The sequence below is a fragment of the Pygoscelis adeliae genome, unplaced genomic scaffold (genome assembly GCF_000699105.1).
Source record: "Pygoscelis adeliae isolate BGI_AS28 unplaced genomic scaffold, ASM69910v1 Scaffold463, whole genome shotgun sequence".
In the NCBI taxonomy this organism is placed as follows: Eukaryota; Metazoa; Chordata; class Aves; order Sphenisciformes; family Spheniscidae; genus Pygoscelis; species Pygoscelis adeliae.
The window spans coordinates 2,129,975-2,157,352 of NW_008824471.1; positions in this window are offsets into that span (position 1 = coordinate 2,129,975).

Below are 27,378 nucleotides of genomic sequence, written 5' to 3' on the forward strand. Positions count from 1 at the left end.
TCTAGGTCTGTCTGAAAAACTAAGGGATTTGGGGATAAAAGTCTTCTGAACAATTAATGATACTGCCAAAATAAATAAATATGCAGTCATCTGCTAAAACTAAATATATATAAACACATAACCCCAAACCAAAATATATATCCTATGAAAATACCGAACAGATTAACATAAGCTAGGCGGTGCCAAGACAGTTGTTTTAGGACACTAAAAGAACATGCTACAACTCTCTTTTAGAGTGAAAGTATGATATACTTAATAGTACCACCACATATTAAAAAATACATGTGGGAAAAAAAAAGAACTACTGAAATGTGGACTCTGTAAAATACTTAAAAATGAATGACTCTCAAAATCAGAGTCTTAGCAAAGGATAAATATGGATAACAGATTAGCAATTTATTTATTTTTACATGGCCTTAGAAGGCACTTTTATTTTCACACAGACACTGACTTTGAAAAAAAAATTAGATTTAAAAATAAAATAAGAGGAAGTGAAAATATTTTAGAATGCTGGCAAGAAAAATTAAGTCCTAAATGCAGTACATCGTTACATTTAATTTGTGAAGTATTAAAATAACATATTCAGTGTACAGTAAACTAATTGCAAACAGACAAATTAGCAGGATAAAGCGTTCTACCATCCTATAATGCTTATAATGTTTAACTGGAATTCTTATAAAGACATAAAGCAAAAAGTGGCCTAAGTCCATTTTTATACTGGATTTGTGTGTTTTTAAAAAGGAGTTACTCATTCTTGGATCTCTTCTACTCTTACAATTTGCTCGTTCTGCTTAATTACTAAGAAATACAACAACCCTCGTAGCTATGACTTGAAGAAACAAATTAAGTTCCCAAATGCTTATTTGATTCAGAGTTAAAACTGTTCAAGCACATTTTCTAAGATGACAAAAATTCTGTTATGAAAGCATACTTAGGATGTATACATCAAAAACATTTACACATTAGCATTTTCTAGTGGAAAACATGTTTGTTGGATGAGTGGACAGCTGTAGGTAAAAATACCGGATAAAGGCAACTATGTAAATGAAAGGAGGAAAACCCACAGATTTCTGGGAACGAGAACTGGTGTTTTCTCCAGTGCTGAATTCTGAGTCCAGACAACAAAATTTACATAGTCGAGTACCATCACCTTGCTCAGCAATGGACTCCTCTTGTACCACTGAAGTCTCTGACAAAGTTTTCACCGACTACGCTAGTGCAGGATGAAGGCAGTAGTAGAAAAACAAGTTCCACAGTTGGGTCAGTTTCTTCCGGTAAGGAATGCTCTCCTCTGATCAGTGAAAAAAGTAAATTAGCATTGACCAAAATCATCATCTCTAGGTTTCAGGTCAGACCAGAGTAGATCAACTGTGCACTAATGCACTGCAAAAACCACTGTCTGATGACGTTAGTTCGGGCAGATGGGGGGCATTTATGAGCTGCAGCCCCTTGTGCTATGACCCAACTGAAACCAGCAGTCAACCCAGCAAGTCTAAAGCTTCAGGCAGCTGTGGTACTCTCCAGTCAGTCATTCTGCAGCACAAACACATGTTCAGATCTACATTTTGTACCAAAAACAACCCAAAACCTTATTTTGGGGGAAAAAAGTCTTCTACAAAAACTTCAGCACTAATGGAAAGCTGTTTTAGTAATCACTATTCATAAATAAACCATCTACACAACGATAGCCAGGAAGTAGTCCGTCCTCCAAATTTAAGTCTCGCTGGCATGTTCATCAATAACTACTAAAGTTACAAGCATGTCTTTGATTCAGGGACTGGGAAAACAAAGGAAAAGAGAAAAAGCAGGTGTAGATTAGACCAGCCTAAGAAGGGGAGCTTTCTGAAGATTTTCAATTCAAATTAACAGACAAGTTTTGTGGGGACCATTCTTGGGACCCTTCGTAACTCCAAGGAGAAAGCAGCATGCAGCTGTGGGAAGATGCTTACACTGCAATTCAGCATAGGAGATCACAGAATCATAAAAACCAGTTCGGTTGTGCGAAACCTCCTGAAGTCACCGCATCTTACCTCCTGCCCAAAGCAGGGCTGACTTCAGAGGCTGATCAGGTGTAACACAATCAGATGTTCCGCTTAAATGTAAGTGCCACTGAAAATCCCACAATCATCTAGCTCCGCTAGTCTTGCTATAGATCTATATATCCATCCCTCTGTAATGAGTCCAAAACATTTATTTGTACTGGTGAGCAGCTACCAACATGAGTTGGGTCACCGATTCTTTTTGGTGACATCCAGGAGCCACTGACACTCAAGTTGCCATCACTGTGATCCAGCAGCAAGTATAGAGAATCAAGGGTGAGTATAGAGGAACGGAGCAGATCACACTTGTGAGAGCTACTGGAAGAGGTCATTGTTTAGCATCAATAAGCATAGGTCATATATATCACCTGAAAATCCAGTTCTTTCAAACTGTCTGAAGACTCAATAAAGGAACACTGTATCAAGTATACACCACGTATTTTCATGGTCCCTTTCGACACAACAAAAGAAAAATCTTTTGCTAAAAAAAAAAAAAAAAAAGGCAGCAGAAGAAAACAAACCCTTTATATATCCACACATTCAAGAACTGCATTGTCAGGGAGGAACAGATAGAAAAAGTGGTAACTAACAGCACATATAGCCCTCATAAAAAAAAAAAAAATCAATGAACATATTTACTCAAAAAATAATTCAGTGTCTATACATAGCAGAGATTATATAATTTTTTGTTATACAGCCAGGAAGCTTACTACGTTTAGAACACAAACCCAAAATGCTTGCAATAACTCACTGGGTACAAAACTTAATAAATGTTAACAACAGATCCATTACCTAGCATTCAATAACTACACAGCTACTGTTAAAAAATAAAGTAGTTCTTCATCTGATGAAACGGATTAGCAAGTCCATCTGAAAGAGGACGGGACATCCCTATGTGATAACCTTGTGAGTTTGTGGCAGAGATTCCTCCATCCATCATACCAAAAGGAAAGGAAAGGTTATACAGGTTAATAGATACAGAAAATCCATGATTGACTTCTGTATCACACAGATACACACAGTATCTTTCAACGATCACTGAGCTGTTGGAAAGTTTGTATTAATGTTTTCTTCATGTTCAAGATGTAAAACTATGAAGACAAATTATAATTATACAAATCCTCACTACAGTACATAATGCTAAGACAGTATCTGTTTACAATAACAAGCAGAGGGCAAGCATATCCTTAACTATAGAGGCTCAAGTGTCAGTGACACCTCAAATACGAGATGCAACCTCAAAACCTATATGCTCACATTAAAAGTTATATTTTCTGATACAGTATTTGCAGTTATGCAAGACAGCTTTCTGCCTAAATCCTCCTCCTCCCCTCACCTTGGGCATGGGGGGAGTGGTGGTGGTGTGGAATTCTTTATTTTCTCCCCTGCAGCTGATAGCTTGCAGGTTCGATTTTTCTAGAGGTCAGGGTTTCCGTGCACTGAGCAAATGAACCTTGAAACAAACAGGTATAAACGAATTTCACTCATTTCGTTGTTTTGAGTTCTGTGCAACTGGTTATTTTCCACAAACCTGGAAGAGGCATTGGATCAGTGTCACGAATTCTTGAAAATTTAAGTACTGTGGCATTGGTGTCAATTCTGAACTCACATTAACAGTAGGCATTTAACTTATTTGTTTGGACAGCAACAAAACAGAGAATGAAATAAGAAACAAAGTAAAAATGCCAAGCAGACTGCAAGGATCGAGGCAAAGTGGACAGGAAAACCATGCCACCTTTGAAAATCCAAGCTCAAAAGAGCGCAGGGGCAGTGATTTAGGGGGAGAGCTGCAGCAGTCGGTGGCCTGCCCGGGAGACGACCAGCATTTGCAGGCTGGCCCTAGAGACGAAAGCTCTCTGCCTTTCCACCACCGTGTAGTGTGCAAATACCAGAAGAAATACATGTGGCAGCACACATGGACGCGTGCACCCTGCTCGCTGAGGCCATGCTGCCTCTCCCATTTCCACAGGAGCAATTCAGTGCCCCCCCAAATTTCTCTTGCAGCTGCTGCTGCCACAAAATCCTTCTATGTGCCTGAGGCTTCAGTGAGCTCAAACACCAACAGTATCACCAAGCCCTGCCAGTGGCACTGGCATTACACAGGAGGCAGCTAGACTAAATTTAGTGCTACACAGGGAATCGCTTTAAAGGAACACAAATTTAGCTAACCTGTGAAGATATGAAACTTAATGGAAGACAAACTCTAGAATAAACACTCACAAGTCACAGTAGTAAAGCAGACTCGCAGATAGTCTTTTTAGGCATTTTATCTCATCTCATTTGTATGTTATCCCATGATGTACTTTAATAAAATTTGGCAAGAAAATCTTCCAGCAAAATAACAGTTGAGCTGTGTTTGCATGCCCCGCAGGAGTCACACAAAGAGTGATGCTCTCACTAATGTATATAAATGACTGCCTGAAGGTTGCACAGATGCTCCGCTGTGCATCTGCACTGATGATGTGGTCATTTTGAAAAGCCCTTTTCCAATCTGTTACAGAATACCTGTTTCTAGTTTCCTGACTTGGGGAATAAGCTTCACCATCAAATGGCTTACTGATAATTGCCTCATGTTCAATCTGTTATGAATAAAATGCATGATACTCCTGCCTCACTTTGAGGAACAGTTGCACATAAAGCAGTTGGAGAACTGACAGTAGCATTTAGGTAGATGATAAACACGGCAATTTAGTACACTTTAGAGCTTGCACTTCGGTTCTTCTACACAAGTCATGTGGCTTTTAACAGCTGATAAATTTTCCCCTCCAACATGGCTCCAACCATACTGCCTGTGAGCACTAATTATGGAGTAATCAATGTTAGCCCATACTCCTTGCTAAATGATTTACAAAGAATGAATAATAAAAGCCTACTGCAAATGGAAACAGATTACCTTATTATCATAGATTCTGGGTCTGGTTCAACCATTTGCTATCAAAGATAGCAAGAATTAATCTACAGTAACATTTCTTTGCTCTCTCTAGTCAGACAGAAGAGAGAACTGGGCATTTACTGCTTATGCATACAGGGTTGAATGCAAGAGTTGACAAAGATAACCTTGATCTAGCGGCCAGATGACTAATAATCATAAACAATATAAAGACAATTTAAAATTTAAGATCACAGGGACAGAGAATTGTTGCACATATCACTGCTATTTCCACATTATTCCACCTGCATACAATGATTTACCATAACCCAGGAGCCAAAAATGTCCCCTATAAAACACAAAGCTGCAACAATACAGAAGAACGTTACAGCAAACCATAGTACCGACCATGTCCAGGCAAGTATTCAATACTTTGTTTTTTAAAGCATCTTTTTGCTTAGTCTCAAAACCATAAAAGCTGTTAAAAATATACCAGATGACATAAGCAGCAGAGGAAAAACTTGATACAGTTTTACTTGAAGAAAAAGGAAAATTACAATTTAAAAAACTATTTTAAAATACAGTGCTTCTGGAAAACACTGGAGGTGTTCTATGTATTCTGAAGATGGGAATAGTATTTATGGTGGCAGAATTCAGTCCTATGACTGCACTCACATTATTGAATAATCTTCCCTGGTTTGCTTCTCTCCTTTTTAAAAAAATCTTCATTATAACTTTCCCAGTTTCATACACTCAGGAGTTCCTGAAAACAAAAATCCATCCACAATGAATCTTTTTCAGAATGTTTCATCATTTAATTAATGATGAATGCGAAAAAAAAAAAGTTGTTGACGCTTTAATAATTATTGGTTCACTCAGCTTGGAAAAGTCAAAATTTTCATGAGTATAATCACTGCAAAAGGAGGAAATGGTACAAAGGATATAATGACATTACAGTTGCTTCTGGTCATTTTGAAACTCCCCCTGCTGTACACCCACTAAGTTGTCACATTGACTGCAAGTGCTGAATGTAGATCCCACGTTACAGCGGCTGGGCAACTTACGACATGAGTAGGGCTACAGCAAGTCAAAAAAAAAGCATCTAATCCTGTATGCTGAATACCGCAGGGAAGCAGAAATACCGGCACATGCTTTAACAGGATTTGCCCAAGTAACGGGAGGAGCGTCGCTGCGACAACCAGCACCACAGCCCAGGCTGATGTGCTTTGTCAGCAGCTTGGCTGCCTCAGGGACCTTGACTTGCCAGGAGAGCTCCAGCACTAGCAATCCCAGGGGTATTGGCTTTGCTCAGTGGGGGCAATGGCTTGGAGAGGCAGGGCTCCATGGGTTCGGTCCCTTCCATTGCCCTGTGTCCCCTGTCACCACACTTGAAAGGTGACAAGTCTTGAACTGATAGCAATAACCCCTTGTCCTGTGCCCTCAGGTCTAGAAGCCTGGACCTCACCTGTTTTTGTGCTTCAAGAGCCACAAACCTTAACCCAAGGCCAGGAACAGTTTTTTAAGCCTCTTTAAGCTAGAAAAACTTGTTTCAAAGACAAACAAGAAAGATTATGCCATGGATTTCACACACTGTTACACTATACCTCGTCATTTAATTTTTCAGATGCTCTGCCACTCTTACCTTAAAACTGGGGTGGGGGGGGGAATAAAGAGTCTCTTCAAGAAAGCCTGGTAGATACAAATGTCACACTTACTGCTGCTCATTTCAATGCTATGGTTGTTACCATGTCTAGCAATACCATTTAAGTAGCATTGGGTGTCAAAAAGCTTTAAGCGAGGTGCCATGAAACGGGCAGGTTCAGAGATGTCCCACAGCAAGTCAGTGCAAAGGAGACCAATGTGAAGGGGTGCCAGCTTGCACAGAGGTCACAGCTCAGAGCTACGGGCATCTCCGTAACAAAGGGGACGGGCATGCAGAAAGGAAAGAGAAAGGGAGGGGAGCAGCACCATCCTGGTGCAGCAAAATACCACCAGCCCTTCTGTGTCCAACTCAATGAAGGAGCAGAAACTGGTCTCAGGCAGAAGCACTGAACTCCACCAGTGCGGTTTTGAAAGGGTGGCTGACTTTTTATCGTGCCCACAATTCTGACAACTTTCCCATCTGTCTGTCTATGCACTCACACACACCTCAGTGATTGCAGGCAAGGTCCTCCTCAGGGGCAGGATTCAGAAGCACTGCTCCCAGGTGGAAGAGGGATGGTTCAGCTGCCTTAACTATGAAACAGGTTGTCCTGACAGTCTATTTTTATTCTGCAGAGGTTTGGTTTCGCTTTGATCATCTCTGATTTTTCCTGTACAGTTTCCTTCAAATGTATGTGTAGATTTGGATTTGACAGAAGCTGATGATGAGTCAACAACTGCAAGTGACAAAGCCCAAACTTCTGTCAGAAAAAAAAAAAATGTTGATAACATGACTATCTTGTAGAGGATAGGAATGATTTGCAACTAAACTGAGCTTTGAATGCAACTACATTAAGTACCCAGCTGCTAGACAAAAACTGTCTCAGAATAATTACATCCCTACCCCAAAAGAAGAGAAAATGATTATTTGAACATATACCTGTATGTAGAAGTGACTGAAATTACTTTGTGTCGCTGAATATTTTTTAATATTCAATATTTTAATATATACATGTACCAGAATCTCTCAAATATTTACCGTCCAACCATTCTTAGCCAGAAATACTTTATATATGTAAAAGCTATAAAAACAATTTAAAAGGCAATCTGTTTAAGGTTTCCATTGAAAATAGTGCACAATTTCTAGTTTTCCTGCCTATTTACCCATCTAAACATGAGACAGACAAGATTACATTGGCTCAGAATACAGACACTGAATGAGATAAGAAACATTATCATCACACTTGTAAATTTACGAGTGAATGGGTTCAACATGAGTTATACTGTATGGAATAAGAGCTATGTGTTATATTCCCATTTTGCTATAAGGATTGTTATTACAGTAATGTTCTAATCATGAAAGTATTATCATTTGTAAATATTAATTGCAGGCATAAATAGCTAAGGCAAATAGCCCCAAAATAAATTGGCAATTTTTTTTTAACCCTTTAAAAATTTTTCAAGGGATATTACTTAATGCTGCGCCTGTTGATTATAACCTGAATCTTTTTTTTTTTTTCCTCTGTTTACCAAAAATGGGTTAGTCATAGGGTAAGTTTTGTTCAAAATAAACACACCCACCCAGACATGAACATGTATGTTCTATTTCTTCTCAAAAGATTTTTCCTCCTTTTTCTAGGGGCCACGTGGCAGCAGCCCAGCCAACAAATTAAAACAAGTATTTCATAGAATAGAATCATAGAATCATTAAGGTTGGAAAAGACCTCTAAGATCATCGAGTCCAACCATCGGATGGACAGTGGCAAATGGCATTTGGCAAAACACACTGTTTTTTATAAAACAGTGATAATATTAAGAACAAACACATTGACTATGAGCTACACCCTAGAAAGCAGAAGTAGTTTCTGACAATCAATACCTAACTAGCTTTTCGGAAGAATTACCGGTGAACTTAAAATCACCTTGAAGCTTATAAATGTCTTGTAAGACTGTTTGTACTATCAAACCTATCTAATAAGGGCAAAGTGCATGGTGGCCACTGTCAAATTCTTGTTCAATCAAGAATCAGTAAGTAAAAGGCATTAGCTCTGTTATGCTCCATTGCATACAGTTACATCTTTGATAACTGCCCCGTGGGAGTTTATGGATCCTACATGACCCCTGTCGAAACTCAATTGACTTCTTCCCTGCAAATTCTATTAGAATTGGTCCCTGCATCACTGCCCACAATAATCAAGAGCAGAGAGCCTGATTTATGTATAAGCATTTTGTTTTAGTCTAACTCAATAGAATATAAAATAGATGGGGTTATGAAATGGCTGTTTAAAAAAAAAGTCAACTCTATCCCTTTCTATACCACAAATTAGAAACGACATTTTAAGTCTCAAATTTAAAAAACTGGAAATGCTTCAGGAACAAGGGGGAGGGGAAAGGAAAGAGTTTTGTCTAAATATTGGCCTTTTGAAAAGTACCAGGATCAAAACAAAAAAAAAAAGATAAACAACTAATATACTGTGCAAATGTAATTGTCCAAATGTTCTGAAGTTTACCTTATTTTACAGAATTTAGAAGTTCCTAATAGGATGAATTTATTGAGAAAGCATATGCTATTTACTAGCAAGTTTAAAGATCTGGGTTAAGCCTTTTTCAGAGACTTGGAAACCCCAAAGAGCCCATAATTATTCTTTCATTTTCTTAAGGTTACTGACATTCCTCAGCTATAAATATTTAGCATTGTTCAACTATTCAGCTCAGCTCATAATTTTAAGACATTAAAACTGACCAACAACCTAAAATCTTCATAACATAAGACATCTCATAACATAGAACAGTGGTACAACAAAGGCACTAATTGAACTTTAGGTATTTCTTTTCCATTATTATAATTTTATTCCTGCATTTCTACAGTTTAGATCCTCCTACAAAGAAGGATCCAAGTAGCTTTATGTATAGAAACTACTTTCATAATTATGAAAGTTTGAGTAAAATCTGCTGGAAATAATTATCAAATGATAAGCAGTACACGCTTACAGAAAAGAAGCAGATAAATTTATATAGCTAAATATCATACTTGTGATACATGGGACAATGAAAGCAAGAAACACATCAGCTATCAATTTTTTCATGGAAGTAAGAGTGAAAATAACCTATCCGCATACTAAAAGATCAGGAGGTTATGATGAAGATTGTAGAAGTCAGGATGGGCCCATTCTCCGGAATGTTTACACTTACGAAAAACAGAAGGGCAATATAATACAAAGCACAAGAGATAAGCAGACTACCTCAAAACAATAAAAACATTTAACCTTTGCTAGTTTAAATGCACTTTGGAAACTATTTGAAGCCATGCAAAGATATTCAAAGAGTAAGATACTTTAAACACTTGAACTAGATACCAACATAGAAGCTCTGGAGGAGTTAAGCAGCCAATGTAGAACCTGAAGGGAACACTTTGAAAAGTCCCAATCACAGGAACGATGTACCTGCAATGTACGGGTTAGAAAACTTGCAAATACAACCGAACTAACATTGAGAGCAGAGCCTTGCATAGGCTGACTTCACTATCCTGACAGCAGAACCCCTCTGCTGGTTTGTTTTAAACAGATAAATCTTTCCAGTAAATGCATTAGCTACATCATAATTGTAACCAGAGAGCAACCAATCTCCCCGAGATTATAGAAAAACCTACACAGTTCATTAACCGTGTAATTATCTTTACTGCCATCATCCCAACCACTAGAAGTCAAGATGCATCCCTCAAGCAGGCTTGCTTCACTGTAGCTTTATGAATCCAAAACGCATCTCTCTAAATCAAATAGATCTAAAACTTGGATTAAAGACAGCAAAAGTCAGCTTCAGATAAACACACACGGGTTGTCAGAAAGCCACATATTCACAGAGAGTTTTTCTTTAAGAAGAACTCTTACAGGTTTGTGGCCAAAATTTGCAGTATCTGTAAGTACATAAGCATACCCATCTGAAGAGTTCGACATTTAGCCTTCCCTCAGTGGTGCACAGGTGCTTAACTGCAGAAAAGATCTTGGAAGATCTGACCAGATCAGCTAGTTACCATTCTTTCGCTACCTAACTTAGCAAGTGCTCTTCTTGAAATACTTTCTTGGACAACAAACTTCTCTTCCCTTGCTCTCTCTCATTGTAAGTGATCTGTACAGGCATTCACATTGCACCCATCCAAGCTACACGCACCATCTATCACAGCAAAGCTGCAGCACACATGGTCAATTAGACCATTGGCCAGCATGCTGTGCCACCCCACGTAAAGCACACGCATGCCTCCAGGCAAATTTCTCCACCTAATACTTCATCTCAGCAATTTCAGATTGTGTATCCTAACAGCTCTGTGGGACACAGAGGGGCTTAGCACATCCTGAGCCTGGCAGAATATGCCTTCACATGATATCACTGTATTTCTTTCTGTAAACTTAATTAACAAAACAGACGTTTTTGTTCCAAAATACAAGCCATGTTTTAAGAAGAAAAATACCTAAGGAAAAAAAAAAAACAACTTTTATTTAGATTTTGAAAGATAAGGGCCCTAAAGTAAGGAAGGATTTATGAAAGCCCCTATGCTGGCATGAATTTCAATCCATGTAAGGTACAGTTACTGAAACCAATTGGGAGTAAGATTAGAACAGGAAAACAAGAAAACACTTGCATATTTGGACATCTTCAAATTGCTTTAAGTATCATGGATAGACCATTCTTAAAAAAAAATATCTGCAACAGACATCTGCCACACATGGCAAACAAACAAAAAAATCAACTCGGATTTTTATTTTAAATCTGCCTCACAGAGAATATTTATGTGGGCTTATTAATTGCACTTATAAAATACACTGCTACCAAGCCTGTGGCACACAAAATATTTAATATATATGCAAAACATACTACTTTAATCAAAATAAAAAATAAAATACATCTCCTAAAAATAAGCTAGGACCATATGGCAGAAAAACTATCCAGTGTCTACATATGACCATCATTACAATCTTTAAAAGAATACAGAAATATTTTAGACTGCCTATGAGTCTTGGAATTATATCCATTTACTTGGAAGAGCTTACAGAATGATGGTAGCGGTTGTGGGATGCCTAGAAAGAATCTGTCAAAATTTCTCACTTATAGTCAGTACTGTATTTTAAATACTTTAATGAGTGATTACAAGTTTAAACCTGCCTTTTAAGGAAAAAAATCCTGCTTCAGCAGAAGAACTCTAGATATTTCACATCAATTAGAAAGTCAATCATTATGTTCTCACAAAGATAGTTTTCTTAATGAAAGAAATTAAAGGAATACTCAGTCTGAATAAATGTATTGCCCAGGACTAAATACATTACCCAGGATTAATTGAATTTCACTTAACTTGAAACAGAATTATCTTCTTTTCCTATTATAAGTATACCCTTGAAAATGTCTCCGTTTGTAATAACAGATGGCTTTTCATCAGAAACCACACGCGGTCTCAAGTCTGTTTTTTAATGCAGAACTATATTTGAAATAACAGTTGCATAGCAAAAGAAATTCTAATCTTTGAGTAGCAAAGTTTGCTCTTGCATACTAAAGCCATCCTTTCTCAACCAAAAAATACTCATGGGACTCAAATCTCATCAGTCATCACTCAGTGGTATCAGGGCCACAGATACCCAACCCGGTGATTAGCACTGTGTGCTAATACCATAGAGGCTGCATCATTGTATGAATACCTGACAAACAGCTTGGCAGCCGAGTGATGAAAAGCCCCCAATAGAACAATTAGAAGTGAACCTACTAACAGCACCAAAAGATCAATTGCAACTTTAAAAGAAATGTTACTCTTAGCATAGTACACAATTTCGGTCAGTCTACACTATTTGAAATTTGAGCTTTATGCTACCAAAACTAATTCCCCCTTTGTCTTTTGCCCCTCCTGGAACCAAACCAATCCAGTTTTTGAGTTCAAGATGCATACCTTAGGCAGTACTGTAATACTAATGGGCCTTAAGTTTATTTCTACCAGTTATTCTTATCTTCAGTTTCCACAACAACCTGAATTTTGAGCAAACTTGAAAACACACACCTGTATTTGTATGCATTTAAAAGTTATGGCTTATGCTCAGAAGCAGACTTCTAACATAAATACCTAACTCAAATTTATAAGCTAACAAAGTTTGAAACCTAATCTTTATCTTTTATTGTGTTTGTTACATAAGTACAATACAAAAGAGTAATTGGAAACCATAGTCCAGCTATCTGTCATGATTCTGCACCCTGCAGAAGCACCTGAGAGCCCCTGCCTGTACTGCAGGCACCCAGTGAACAGTGTAGTCCCATCGCTGAACCCTTACCAAAACAATACCCTGCTGGTTTCTCGTGAGGAAGCCCACTTCTTCGTAAGAAGAAAGAAAGAAAGAGCTCACTCCTTATGTGGTTTTGAAGAAATCAAAATTGTCTCCTCTAGTGGAACAGTGCCCATAGTTCAGACCAGTAAAAATCACTGCATGTGACGGACTACAAATACAGATGACTTGCAGCTATAAACATGTCTGGGAGTGCTGCCTGTAATCTTTGAATAAATTTGCATATATTCTCATTGAATTTGGACTGTTCTATAGGAGAGGACAACCACAGCATCATCTTAGATAATAATTCTACTAGGTTTAAAATAAGACACATACAAACTACCACAATAATTCATATTAAAAAAACCCATAAAAATTCATAACTGACTCTTGGGAAAAACAGATCCATGCAACATCAGATACAGATACATCATAGATACAGACCCAGGACAATTTGCATATAATGAAGCCCAGATCCAACATCTAACTGAAGTAAACTCCAAGGTTTATACCCTAATTAAGAAGAAAAAAAGCAGGGTTTGCCCTGTTTCTTGTTTAGTGTTAGCTACACATACAGTTTCTGGATAAAAGGGGAAAGCTTTGGGCTTTTAACCACACTGCAGCTGGTGGGAACAGGCAGTAGAACGAGCAGAACAACGCCATCAATCTCACTCTGCCTTTGGGCCACCAGCTGTTGCTGGACTGCAAAGCCACAGCCATGATGCATATCCTGGTTCTTCAGCTCTAGTTAGTTACAGCGCAATCAACAAAACAGGTCTCCTTAGACCTCCCTGCAACCATTTGCTTTGTGTCATTTCTGCATTAATCTACTGCAATGCATTTTTTCCCAGGGTTCTTCTTGAAGGCCAGCTGAAACTTCCTGTTATTTCAGGATACTGCAGCCAGGCTGCTGAGAACGGGTTGGTATGCGCAGTCTACCTTCACTTCATCGGCTGCCCTAGTTCCCAAACATTTCTGGATGCAATTACAGGCAACTGGAAGTCAGTGCAGTGAGCCAAGACAGATGCAATGTTCATGCTGTTCTTCTGAAAGACAAGCAGCAGAATTAGCCTTCCCCTATCAGTCACCCAATCCTGAAATAACACAGCACGGTGGAACGGCACACGGCTGAAGTGTACGCTGCAGTCCTGCAACTTCCAATTAAGATATTAGTGGGATGGGGAGGGGAGGTTTATGCATTTTTAAGGCATACCCTTTAAAGAACACAGGAAACAGAAAGATGCCTAGTATAGCAGGAGGTCAGTAATGTATCCTGCCTTTTTGGTTTTGGGGTTTTTTTCAAACAGAATATGATCTGGGGTGCCACTAGGCAGCAGGTTAGAGGGGACATTCTGACAGCTCCACATGAGGTAGCATCCTGTTGCTTACTAAAGTCAGTCCATTGTCTTGGTAAATCAGAAAACAAGCTCACCTGCCCTCTATGGAGGCAAACAGTGACAGCAGTACCCATCACATGGTGCCCTTAACTTTCAGTTCTTGAGCTCACTCTTCTGCAGACCCCGGCCCCACAAAAAAAACGTTACCTTAAGAAGCCAGGCACATTCCGTTTTAAAAACTTATTTCATTTTGTTTACAAACAAGATTGCTTTTGCATTATTTTAACCTAGTTTCTCCTATGCTTACAGAATGCAACTAATAACAGCTGAGCAATACTCTCCCCCTTATAACTTAACTAGCTAGCGACACATGTCCCTCACCAGAATTGTTACTGGTTTTTTGTTGTTTGGTTTTTCAGCAGAATAGGACTTGTATCTTGTTACCACAAAACAGCTGAAGAATACGTGATGTCAAGTCGTCTCGTTTCATGATGCAAACTAGTCTGAGGAAAATGTCACTGCAGGATTAAAAATAGTCCTGAATTGCAAAACTAAAGCTAAATAAAAGCTCTGTCCTTCTCTATGGCACACTAGCAATTTTTTTTTTTTTTTCCCATCTGGTATGTATGACAACCATGAAGAAAGAACATCTTAACTAGAAGTGACACTGAATTGACTCTGGCAGAAGTTAAGACGGAACTCTTGTAAAGTTCAACTCCCTTAAAATCCATACACATAGAAAAGATATCTGTCAGCAGAAAGAAAAAACAGCTGGCAAAGTCTTTTTTTATCAAATAAGTCTTTCCTCCTGCAAGTGTGTCACATGATCACATAACTGTTCCACTATACTCTGTATGGTTTAAATTAATTCTGAGTCACCAAAACCCTTTCATAGAAAATTCTATGATCACAGAAATGATCACATAGACAAATGATGTAAAACATAGTTATTCATAGCAACTGCAGCTGATATACATAGATTTTGTGCCCAGCCTGTTACAACTGAACATGGAAGACTGCAATATTGCCTAATATTTTCTTAATAAAATCCACAATTTAGATTTTTTTTCCCAGGTCACAGGTACACCTGCTATTGCATATAATAACAGCATACGTAAATTTTATATTCTATATCATATATTCAAAATGGAGCATTTTGTTCTTTCTTTAAAGAAAGAACAAATCTGCGCAGCTTTTTCAGAGCCTGACTCAACCTTCATGTTTTCAGTTCTTCGTAGTCATTTTGTTTCTCATTAGCAACTTCATTTCTTGGCTGGCAGAGTAATCATCAAATGCACCAAGCATCAATAGCCAGACCAAGCAAAGAATTATTTCTTAGACACCTACAGAGCTTTAGATAATAGCTAGTGTCTACAGAAGTAGTTTTAAACACTTCAGCACTATAAATAAGAGACTGGTTCCCGATTTAACACCTCTAAAACTGAGCATCTTCTAGCCACGTAGTGGCCCATATTCATTGTTCATATTCTGCTAGACAATTCCCAATAAAACAGATCTATAATTTGAAGATAACTTTACATTTCAATGTTGAATATGCTTCCTCGTCTGCCAGAAAGATAACCACGAGCACTGAGGGCATGTTTACTTTTGGGGGGAACCTGCAGATTAAAGCCAGTGAGTGTCTGAACACAAGGAACCAACCTCGGCTTACACAATCAGCGTGACTGGACTCCGTCCTCATCTTTGTTTTGAAATTTCTGTTCCTTCCCCAGTTGGGCTGTGTTTTTTGAGTAACCCTCTAGAGCTAACCTCCAGAAAAATATGAGCCATCCAGTGTCATAGGATGGGATCAATCATGAGGAAGGAACAAAGAGATTTAAATACAACTGCATCAACAGTAACAAAGATAACTTATCAAAATCTTCACTTGCTATTAGAAAAAAAAAGGGGGGGGAGGGGGAAGGTGGGCATCTGAAAACATAAATAATCTCTTCCATTACGAAAACTTCTCAGCATTTGGCTATTTAATATACAAACATTCAGAGAAACAGTCTAATGTCTTTTGGTACCAAGAGTGAACCACATCTTGTATCACAAAATGTTATACAGAATAGTTCACAAGAGCAGGAAAAAAAACAAGTAGACCTTCCTCGTACATACACTGTACATAAATCAGGCTTTAAAATGACAACTTGATTTTCTAAGCATAGAAATCCAAATCCAGAGTCCAAGTTTTAACCAGAAGTAACTTTAGCAAATGAATTGTTTAATAATCCTTCGGTCTTGAAAAATGCTGCAGGCTTATTGTTTCAGGTCTTCCGCAAATAATAGAGGAAGAATTTACAAAGGAAAAGCAAAAAGTTAAAGGGGTTAAATAAAAATGCAATACCAAAATATATGGAGATCTAAAGGATTTATTTTGCTTGTGCCAGGCATGTGAAATGCACGTTTCACCAGTGCTGTAACACGTTCTGAGTTCTCAGGTACTCTGAAGTATAATTTTCTAATTCACTGCAGCATCTTATGGAAATGAAATAGCAAGAGTAAGCATTCATTTCCTGAAACTTGAGTTCAAATCCTGATTGGGTCACAAATGACATGAAACAGCTCAATCCTATGAGATGATGCATCTCCTGCGCTTTATGTCCAATGTCTATTCACTTCCACAGGAGTGGATACACCTACACACCTCCTAAGGTCAGACCTTGTGTTCACAGGGAAAAAGAGAGCTACAAACTTAATATTTGCTGAAAAATCTGTTTGCAACTGCAAAAACATCTCCAAAATAGAGTACAACTTCAAATTTCTGATTAGCTAAGGCATGTGGAAGGCATCAATCAAAATTACTGTTGTAGAGCACCAGCTCCTATTCTCTCAGAAAGAGATACACAGCTGCACTCTGGCTGCCTAAAAAACAAAACCAAAGTATCATCAAGCTGTAGTTAATTTAATTTTGGTGCGTTTCACTTGCTTTTCTTGCTGCTGGCCATTTTGCAAGTGGGTAGACAGACTTCATTTGTTAGTTCACCTTTTTTTTTTTTTTAAATTTATCTATCTATGTATACACACAAAGAAATTCAACACCCATCAAGAAAGATAGAGTTGTGTAAGTCTTAGGTCCTACAGCCCTAAGTAACAGATCAGTCACCAGCACAACTGAGGAAAAAAAATCCCACAGAATTATTCAATTATCTAGAGAAACTGTAATTGAGATAAGAGATTAATATATTTGCAATTAGGAAAACATCGGACTTTACATCAAGAGCAGCGTTACCATAACTGTAACAGCTTTTCCTTAAACACTCATAGTGCCTAAAGATCTGTCTGCTAATGGGACAGGTTGCTTTACTATACACACAATATACTAAGCATATCCAATATGTAGTAACAACATACTGACACTTGTGGAATGCTTTTCTCTTCTGAAATAGAGTCCATTTGCAGTCTGCATTTCTGATGTGATTAAAAACACTCAAATAGTTCAAAACCACAAATGTGAGTACCATATGTAAATATTCAGTCTTCCCCACACAAAGGGAAAAGGTGACTTCCATATCACTAATTCCTACAGATTAGACTCATGCACACTTCTAAACCACAAGTTAAGCAAAATTAAACCTGGTGGCTTCCGTGTGAATTCAGCAGAAAAATGAGACCTAGGTAAGAGAGTGGTTTTGATCAATTTGCCATTCACATCCTTGAGAGTTAGTTTCTGACTCATTACGCATGTTTACAACATGTTGTTACATCTTACCTAAATACTGTTTCTGTGTTTCTGTCTGTTCTTTTCAATAAGCATCTTTCCAGTGGATCTGAGCATGCAACTAAAAAAATCTGAGCACACTACTAAGCCTTTTTAGACCCAATAACTTTTTTAATGTTGAGTATTTAAAGTGAGTTTAGGGGAAAAGTAAGACAAATGCAACTAAAAATTGTTGCTTAGGGAAAAAAAAGCAAACCATAGTGGTTTTGTCTGACATAGAAAAGTAATTTTTTTCCTGGATAATTCTTGTGTTAGGCTAATTCTAGAAACAAACCAAAGTTGTTGTAAGTCAGGCTTTCTCCAGACATATTGACTTTAAAAAAAAAAAAAAAAAAAAAATCACACTAACTAGGCATTTTCTTGTTTATATGAGCAATGACACCTTTTATTAAGGCTTTTTTTTTTTTTTACATTTCAACTTAATTTCTGGTTATAAAAAAAAATTTCCCATTCTTTGCATTTTTCTTATTTTAGTCATGTTAAATTTTTGTTGACTATATTCCCAGGTTAAAAAAAAAAAAAAAAAAAAAAACCCACCACTCCTCACATATAAAACATTTAAGTGTTGGAAAACAATCATACAAAAAAGCCAGTCTTGAAATAAAAGCATGACTCCTCCTACCCTCACACCAGCGTATGAATCAGCAGATACTACCATATTTCATGTGGTGAAATTTCTTTTTTCCTTCCACTAATCTAATGTAGTTTCAGACAAGTGTATTGTAAAGCAGTACACAAGAGAATGTTTTTAATCATGTCTATCACAATCATGTCCGTTTACTTCCTCTTCAAACTGCATTGATCCTCTCAGATGTTCATTCCCTGGGCTGCTGCTACCTGTGTTCACCAGGAACAGCTTCTCCTCACTACAGCAACCTGTCCTGGAAAAATTCTTCATCTTACTGGGAAACAGCTTTGTTTACACGACAAACCAGGACACATCAGCCCTCCCTAAGGAAACTCTTCGGCCCTGCAGCACCCCGAAAAACCAAGCCCCAGAGGGTCTTGGTCACGGGTGAAGCCCCGGCAGCTGTTGCAGAGTACAAGTGCTGAAAGGGAACCACAGTTCCTGAAGACGCTCAGGGCCAGGCTCTGCTTGTAGCATGTAATCCAGAACCAAAGCGTGGAGCACCTGACCTCCACACGGAGCACCCAGAAATACCTACCTTAGCGCCACCTAAATACCACTCTTCAGGTGTTTAAAGCAAAGCACAAGAAGAGCAGCTGCACTGACATCCCCCTACACCGCGGCATAATTAAGAAGCTTACAATCTTTCAGCATGAGGAGGAGGGACATTTGCTTTCAAGTAAGTCTACTGCTGAAATAGGCTAGGGAATTAAACTGCGTAATTGGAAAACATCGCTCCTCATGGACAGTGCTAGAGAAACTACAGTCACATCAACATACAATGTTTATGCTTACTGTAGACGTAAAATGAGAGTCAACTTTCTGTCGATGAGGCTTTGTCAACAGAGTTATGCAAAGTAGATGAAAAGCCTAATATGAAGCAAGAAAAAATAGTCTAAATGTTGTAATGTTTTTTTCTGGTAACTTCTATGACATTTTTAAAATAGAATAAAATAGATTTTTTTATATAAAGGATTCCTCCAAAAGCCTGATATTGAGGCCATTACCATACAAAGCATTGTGGTAAATCTCATTAAGTAACAAATTGACTTGATGCCTACCACCACCATATTACCTCGTAGTACACAGTGCCAGCAGTAACCTTACTGCTATAATAAAACTTGTTTCCCCAAATGCACACCATATTTATTTGTGAAATATATTCTCAGTAACTGTAAAATAAAAATCGAGAAGAAGGAATTAATGGGGGTTTTTTTATTGACTTAATCTAAAGTTGGTTGGGAAATAACTTCTCAAAAATAAGAGCTAAATTATTTAGAGACTGTTAAAACATAATTTTCTATTTATTTCAGCTACAAGATAGGTTTAAGAGAACATACTGTTCTTCCAACCAAAAATTAATCCAGCTTTTTTTATTGCATAAGCAGCATATATATGCATAAAACCAAAACACAGATGAACAAAAAAAAAAGCACTTTTGGAAATTACTAATTCTAGGAGACATACGAGTTCAAAAAAAATTAAAACCTTTTTCTCTCTTTATTAGAAATTCTGATAGGAGATTAATTGCAGGAGTGAGTCCACGAGATTTTGTTGTTCCTGATTGTGAGCTCACATCCCCAGCAGCAGTAAACAAGACATACACATGTCAAGGACAGACTTTACTTCAGAGCTACAAGCCTAGCAAAAACTAGAGGTCATTATTTCCACCAGTCGGAACAAATAGTAAGGACTCATCGCAAGATAAAGACAAAACACCTGCTCTACTAAAAGCTACTAAAAGCTTGTGGCAAAATTGGAAGCATTTCAAAGCTGAGAAAGGTTTCTAACCTCGTCTGCTCGCAGAATGGGGCAGGATGGCAGGGGAGGAGGAGGTTTCTGTTGCGGAGACCTGGGGGAAAGCACAGCCTGGGATGACATTACTAAACCTACAACCACTGATTAAACATTGTCTTAAGGCAAAAATTCTACACAATGAGCTTACGCACGCATTACGGTTTGTAGCTAAGTTCTTATCTGCAATAAACTGATAACCATTCATTAACTTCTGAGCATGAGACACAACTGGCAAGCTATTTCATGCCTCGAAGAATTTACAGCAAAAGGAAGAGAGGTAAACACACAGTGCAGGTGACTTTGTATCTGGAAAATAAAATGAATATTTAAAAATGCCATTACCTTCCAGCTGTAAAATGGATCGACATTGAGATGTCCCGACAAATGCAGTTTTTAAAACTGATACTGAATCCCTATGTGCTATCAAGCAGAAAAGCAAGCTTAATCTTTCAATTAATAACAAACAGCTATTACTAAAGTACTTTTTAGTAATGAATTTTATAATTAAAGCCTATATGAACATATGAGTACCAAATACATCTTTCACAAGCAGCCCTAACTACAAGGGTCATAAAATAGTATGCGTACGGACAGTTACAGCTTATAAGACTCCATGGGGGGAAGTTAAAAAGAAGACGAAAATTAAAAATTAGTAAGTCTACAGTACAGTTGTTCTGAACAGATGTATTCCTGAAGTCACAACTCCCAAGGCAATCTCTAAGGACAAGGAATTTGGCTCCATAATTATTTCTGAAGCACTTGGGAGTTCTGTAAATTATTTCATCTGCCTAGAAGCAGATTAATAAAGGAAGGAACGCTGCAGGAGAAGTGACCAGAGCCCTACACCAGCTCCCCCCAACAGAAAGCCAAAATCACTGTATTCTGTGCCCACGAAACACTGACATTGCTGAGAGCTACCTGTTCAAAGGCAGAATGCGTCCTTTAATAATTCAATTCCTCCTGAGACTCAGGAACAAGATAAGAGGCTAAAACCAACTTTGAAACAGGGTATGCAGAATTGCAGGTAACGTCCACGTTCATCGTACCGAGCACGGTCCATGATACCTACGTGCTCTTCCACCACCAGGCAGCGTCACCACCCCAATGCCACCACACAAACAGCCCCAGGCTCTCCAGTTACGTGTCTAGCGTTGGTGCTTCCAGCCCACAGCTCTCCCAGCCAAATACAAAGACACAACTTTCTACTGCCCAGCCCAAAATCCAGTTCCCTCCACACCAGTTTGCATACAAGTTCTTAGAGATCTTTTCCATTAAGAAATCCTCTTCATTTAAAACGCTTTTATCCTCTCCTTAAGATGCTTCTCAACTTCAGGAAATTCAAATCTTGTACAGAAATTATGAATCTCTTCCCAGACCTGTATTTTCCACTACCCCTTCATTCTTCTAAATGTTCCCATGAGTCACACAGAGGGGCCACATCCTTGTAACTTTCCATGGAAAATAAGGACTGTAGGTCTCACCTTTCAAAATCTGAGATTTTTGCACATACATGCAAAAATCAGAAAGCATGTTTCATAACCCTTCATACCATACATACATTGTTACTTTAGCTTCCATCTGCTAAATTCTCTCTTTGATTTGTTAAGTGATTTATATCACAATATCATCCACAGCAGACTAGTACTTTAAAAAACTGACATGTTCTTCCTTTACGATCAGTTTTTCCCAGAAATATTTAATATCCTTTCTGCTTAGAGTAGTTCTCTAGGTTATGTCTCCTGAGCCCATCTCAGGTAAACAATTTTTCATACTGACGTTTTCTTTAGTCTGCTGTAATTCAGATTCCACTGGCCCATTTTCTGTTTTTCTACGGTATCAGTTAAGCTGCTTTTTTTTTTCCCCCCACACGTACACTTTTTTCTTGGCCCAAGGACAAGCAAGTTTCACAGCTTTTGAAGCTGGAAGGAACCATCATATGATCTAGCACCATAATGTTCTGATCTGGCAAACTGCACGGGCCATAAAATATCACATAGCAAAGCTTTCAGCTCTGGCAGAACTAGGACATATTTTAGCAATTTTAAAAAGCCATGTTAATTCTAAACATACGTATAAACCTGTTGGTGTTGGACTTTCTCCTAGTGGTACTATTGAATTTATAGCAGATATGCCTTCTGCTGCCCATAATAATTTTTTAAGATGTTCAAGTGTGCTAAGGTCAAATATTGCCCTTAAGGTGATATACAAACATATAATTAAAGTATTTTCTATTTTACATGCTATTGGCAACTTCTAAGTATATGGGTGAATGCAATAAACTTCAAATCTCTCTCAAATAGGTAAGCAATGAAAACCTTATTCAATTTCACAGATGAAGCCAGTGACAAAACAAGGGCTCTAATTCTCCAATTATGTATCTGAACTACGAGGTCATCCTTCACCTGTTGTGTTCCTCACACATGCACTAAAATATACCCATCAGCTGAGAATATCCTCAGTTTTATACATGAGCAAGACAAATTAAAAAGGAGGTGAGCGCTGCCATTCTTTGCTTTGATTGACCCCCTATCCCAAGTTGTGTTTTGAAGATTGTCTGTGATTGCTTTGTCTGGTGGCAGAAAGGAAGGAAAATGACAACCAACCCCTACAAGTGAGAAATCTTACAATAGCCTCTTCAGATAAAAACATAAGTAAAGTGACATGTATTATTGCAAAGTGAATTTCTATAAATGCAGTGAACAGGAACAGAAGGGTAAACCTTTCCTGAAACACTAGAACAAACACCATAAAAATAAAACTACTTAAGTCTCGATAAATCCAGCAACTTCCTAATCAATGAGAAGTTAGATGAATACGTATCTCAGCACAAACACACACACCACCTCCTAAATCCTATAAGGGGCATTAACTCAGCACAAGTGAATCCAGCCTGTGTTATATTTTATATGTATACACAACAGGATTCTCCAGTCAGCACACTTTTCAGGAGAAAGGTGAGTCCAGTAAAACAACCCCACCCCAAATTTCCACAAAGTCGTTAGAGAGGTCTAATTGTTTTGCATACAATGCTCAGCATGTCTGCACTCCTTATGGAGTTTCATTAAAAATCTAATTTAAGTAGTTTTGACTTATCAGAACACACAATAAGGTACTAACCACATAAATTAGTTAGTGTAATTAAATCAAAATGACTGCCAAAGCAGCAAAGGCTATTAAGTGGCAGGAAAACCCACATATGAGCAATATACAGACTGACTGCATGTCTAATAAAATACTAGGTATCTATTAGAAGTGGCAAGATTAACTTGTTTCAGTAACTGAGTTGCTAACTGAGAGCCTTTATAACTCTCTTGCTATTATTATGCCTGACCTGTCACTCTTTTTAGTGCTCATCAGCACAATTCATCTACTGTCTCAGCCAGAGAAAGGGACATTCTTAGAGCAAGAGATACTATTCTGCGCTTATTTTGGGGAATAAAACCAAATCTATGGTCTTTACAAAAAAATAACATAATCCTGTAATGGATTTTATTAAAGATAAAATACATTTCATTGCTATATGTTTTGCACCTAATGTCATATATATCTTGAGTAGATTACTGCATAGCCTTTTTTCCCTGGGGCAAAAACTTCAGATAAATCTATCATCACGTGTTGAGTTTCATAGTGTTTCAAGAAACTGTTTCCACAGCTATTCCATCTGTTGTACAGCAATATCAACTACTAAGATGGTTTCAGTATGACAAGTGGATAAGATTTGTAAATAGCTGAGTAGCCAGCCTCATTTGCTAAAACAACATAGACACTTATGAACCTAAATCTCTGAAGTGGTTTTCTGTGCCACTTCAATTTTTCTTTTTAATCTTTCAGTTTGTTTTTGCTTCTTCAGAAATCTGGACTAAGATACTTTCAACAGCTAGAGGACTTGGAGTCAATGCACCACAGAAATCAAGGCGAGCTACACAAAGTACAGACTCACATCAGTATTCACCCAATGCTTAGAATACCTGGATCCAGAGTTTGATCAAAAAAAATCTCCATTTTTTTCAAAGGAAATTAAACTGCAGTGCCCTAGCCCGGCACAAACCTTTCTCATCCCATACAATAGTCAATAAAGATTCCTAGCACAATGATCTGCAGAGTGGTACTTGAATTTACTCCTCACACACAGACAAGTTGCATAGAAATGGAGGAGGTAAAATTTGTGAGATATGCCTTTATACCCAGCAAGTGTTCCTCGGTACACCACTTATCTCAGAAGGAGCTGCAAGCTCTATTTCTGTGATGGAAAAGAGCAGCCAGGCCACAGCAAGAAGAAGAAGAGGTGCTATAGTTTGTCTTATCAGGGAGAAGTAGTACTAAAAAAAAAAAAAAAACCAACCACCAAACCCCCCAAAAAACCCGCACCAAACAAGACAGCACTCCAGTTTGAACCTTTATGTTAAAGCGAGCTGCTTTCGAGCTTTTCTTGACAAATAAAAAGCTTCTGACCTTTGAGAAGCATGAAGTACTTTTACAAGATTTTACATAGGAAACATACATAGTTTATTTCTTGCTCAGCATTTTCTGAGACAAATCTTTCCTCTTTGAGGGCAATAATTCACCAAACATCTTGTCTCAATTTCTCTCCCTCTGGTCTACCATGATCCTTCCTCCCACTACTAAGAATGCCACTACCACAGAAATTGTCTTTTCAGGTCACTAGCACACACCCCTAGCAGATGAATGAGCCATTTGAATTAAATTGTATGAATAAGCCATACTCATTTGAATTGTAAGAAAGGGCTTATAGTTGATAAGAGTGTTTTTACTCCCTCTTCTTTCTCAGTGATGATCTTTTGTTCCTTTTTTGCACTTCTACATCGCAACCACTCCTAATCACACCCTCCTAAGAAGTCCTCAACACACTTGCTGGCTTTTTTCCTTTGAATGCTGAAACCTGATTACGCAGGCAGCGCACAAACCCTACATGAATGCCCAGGCAAACCCTCCCCAGTGAAGCCAAAAGTTGTATTTTCTGCCTATTGACTGCAGGATCAGGTGCTCTGATACTCAGAGGCCAAGAAGATAGTTTCATTTAAAAAAATATTCAGTCTTTAATTTCACTTAAGCTTGAGCAATCAAGCTAATAGCAGAACAAGCCCTGAGCTGAAGGCAGCTAGTAGGTACGATGATAAACAGGAAAGCTAAATATTGCATGAACAGGGGATTACAGCTTGAGTTAGCACAGGAATTACTCACTGGTGTTCAACCAATTGGGCCACTTGGCGCTGACCCTACAGTCATCAGGATGCCCTTAGGAATGATTCAAAACTTTACCTTGGCCTCTAATAAAAATCTCCCATTCAGCCGCAGAAGCACGCTGTGAGAATTACAATTGCAGGAATTAAGCACAGATCCTGAAATAAGTAAAATCAGTGACAAAAATAAAGTCAGAAAAGTCAAGACACTCCTATGTAACCAAGACATCAGCCAAAAAAGAAAATATTTTCTTTGTGGTAAGAAACTGAAAGTGTCTGCAGTGTTTCTTCTACTAAACTGAAACTAATGGTAGGAAATGCTTCTTGGGAAAGTAAAATATGGCAGAAATACAATTGGGTAAAGGAATGAAGGTGGGGCCTGATTGCCCAGGACTGACCTGGGCTACAAGGTGGAAAAAAAAATCCTCCTCCACACTAACAAGCCAGTCGGTCCTGCACTCCTGAAAGCCCTGCTTCTCCTGAAGACGCCCATAAGAGTTTGGAAATTCCCCTAACTGCCCTTTTTAAGGTTTCATTTTTAGCTACAGCAGACTGAAGGCTAGCTACTACCAGAAGGCACAGCCCTGGCTGTCCAACCTTGACCTATCCCTTCAACAGCCACTTCAGCTCCTCTCTCCCCCCAGCAATAATTTGATTCAAGGGCACTGAAAAATTTTTATATTTTGGTAAAGTATGTTTTCTGCCAGCTTATCTCCCTGCACCAGTATATCATAGGTCAGATAAGCAGCAAAGCTGCCAAATGAGAAGCAGAACGCATGCAGGAAGGAAAGCAAGGACTCGGGGGAGCCGTAAGAATAACCTGCCCTTTCAGCGGCTTCTAGCCAGCACATCAGGTAGGCTGTCACGCAGATCCATACCCCACTTCAAAACATGAATAGGTGGGGTGGAGAGGTATGCCAGAAATTCTATAAGCCTCCCCTATATCATGTTGAATAATTCAAAACAGCTGTTGCGACTGGTTCTGAAGAAGACTGTAGATGCTTCAAGAGAAAACAGCATCATCCTGTATACCATGCAGCCAAAAGTACATAGTAGCTTTTGAGTACAGCCATAATGGAAGCAATCACTAACAATTAATGAATTCCAATGCCTATGGACAAGATATCATTAATAGTTCTTAAAGAATTTAAACAATACATTCCCTAATGCAGTGTAAAACTTTCAGCAACTTACGCAAAATTAAGAACTTTCTCAGGAGATATCTGAAACTAATTGTGTCATTACATATTACATTAGCCAGAAGTTACCCATATTTTAATCACTTATGTTTTCCCTTGTAGAGCTAATTTTAATTTTGTCCTTGCACAATTACAATTCACCCTAAGAAAATGAATACTAAAGATAATCCAATTCACAAACTTATTTTCATGGCTTTATCATTTACCACAAGCAAAGAATATTCATGCAGAACATATTAATATTTTAAAACATTAATATTATGGACTACACTATGCAGAAAAGAAATATATCAGGTGTGGATTGCAGATACATAGCAAAGCCTAAATTCAGAAGAATTTACAAGATAACTACAACTTAAATTGTCAGTCACAGCTTGACAAGACAACAACTTTGATATAATACCTTTCAAAATTACAGAGCAGTATAAGCATGGAAATTGTAAACACAAAATCAGAACACAGTAAGACCTTTAGGGACTTTTAAAGCATGGCTAAACTTTAAATTTTCCATAAATGACAGACATGGCAATAAACACTTGACCTGGGAGAATTTATTTTAACAATGCCTCTCCCTTTTCTATTTCTTCTATTATTAATAGGTGCAAAGCCAGGTTGCCAGCAGAAGGCATTAACGGCAGCCTCGA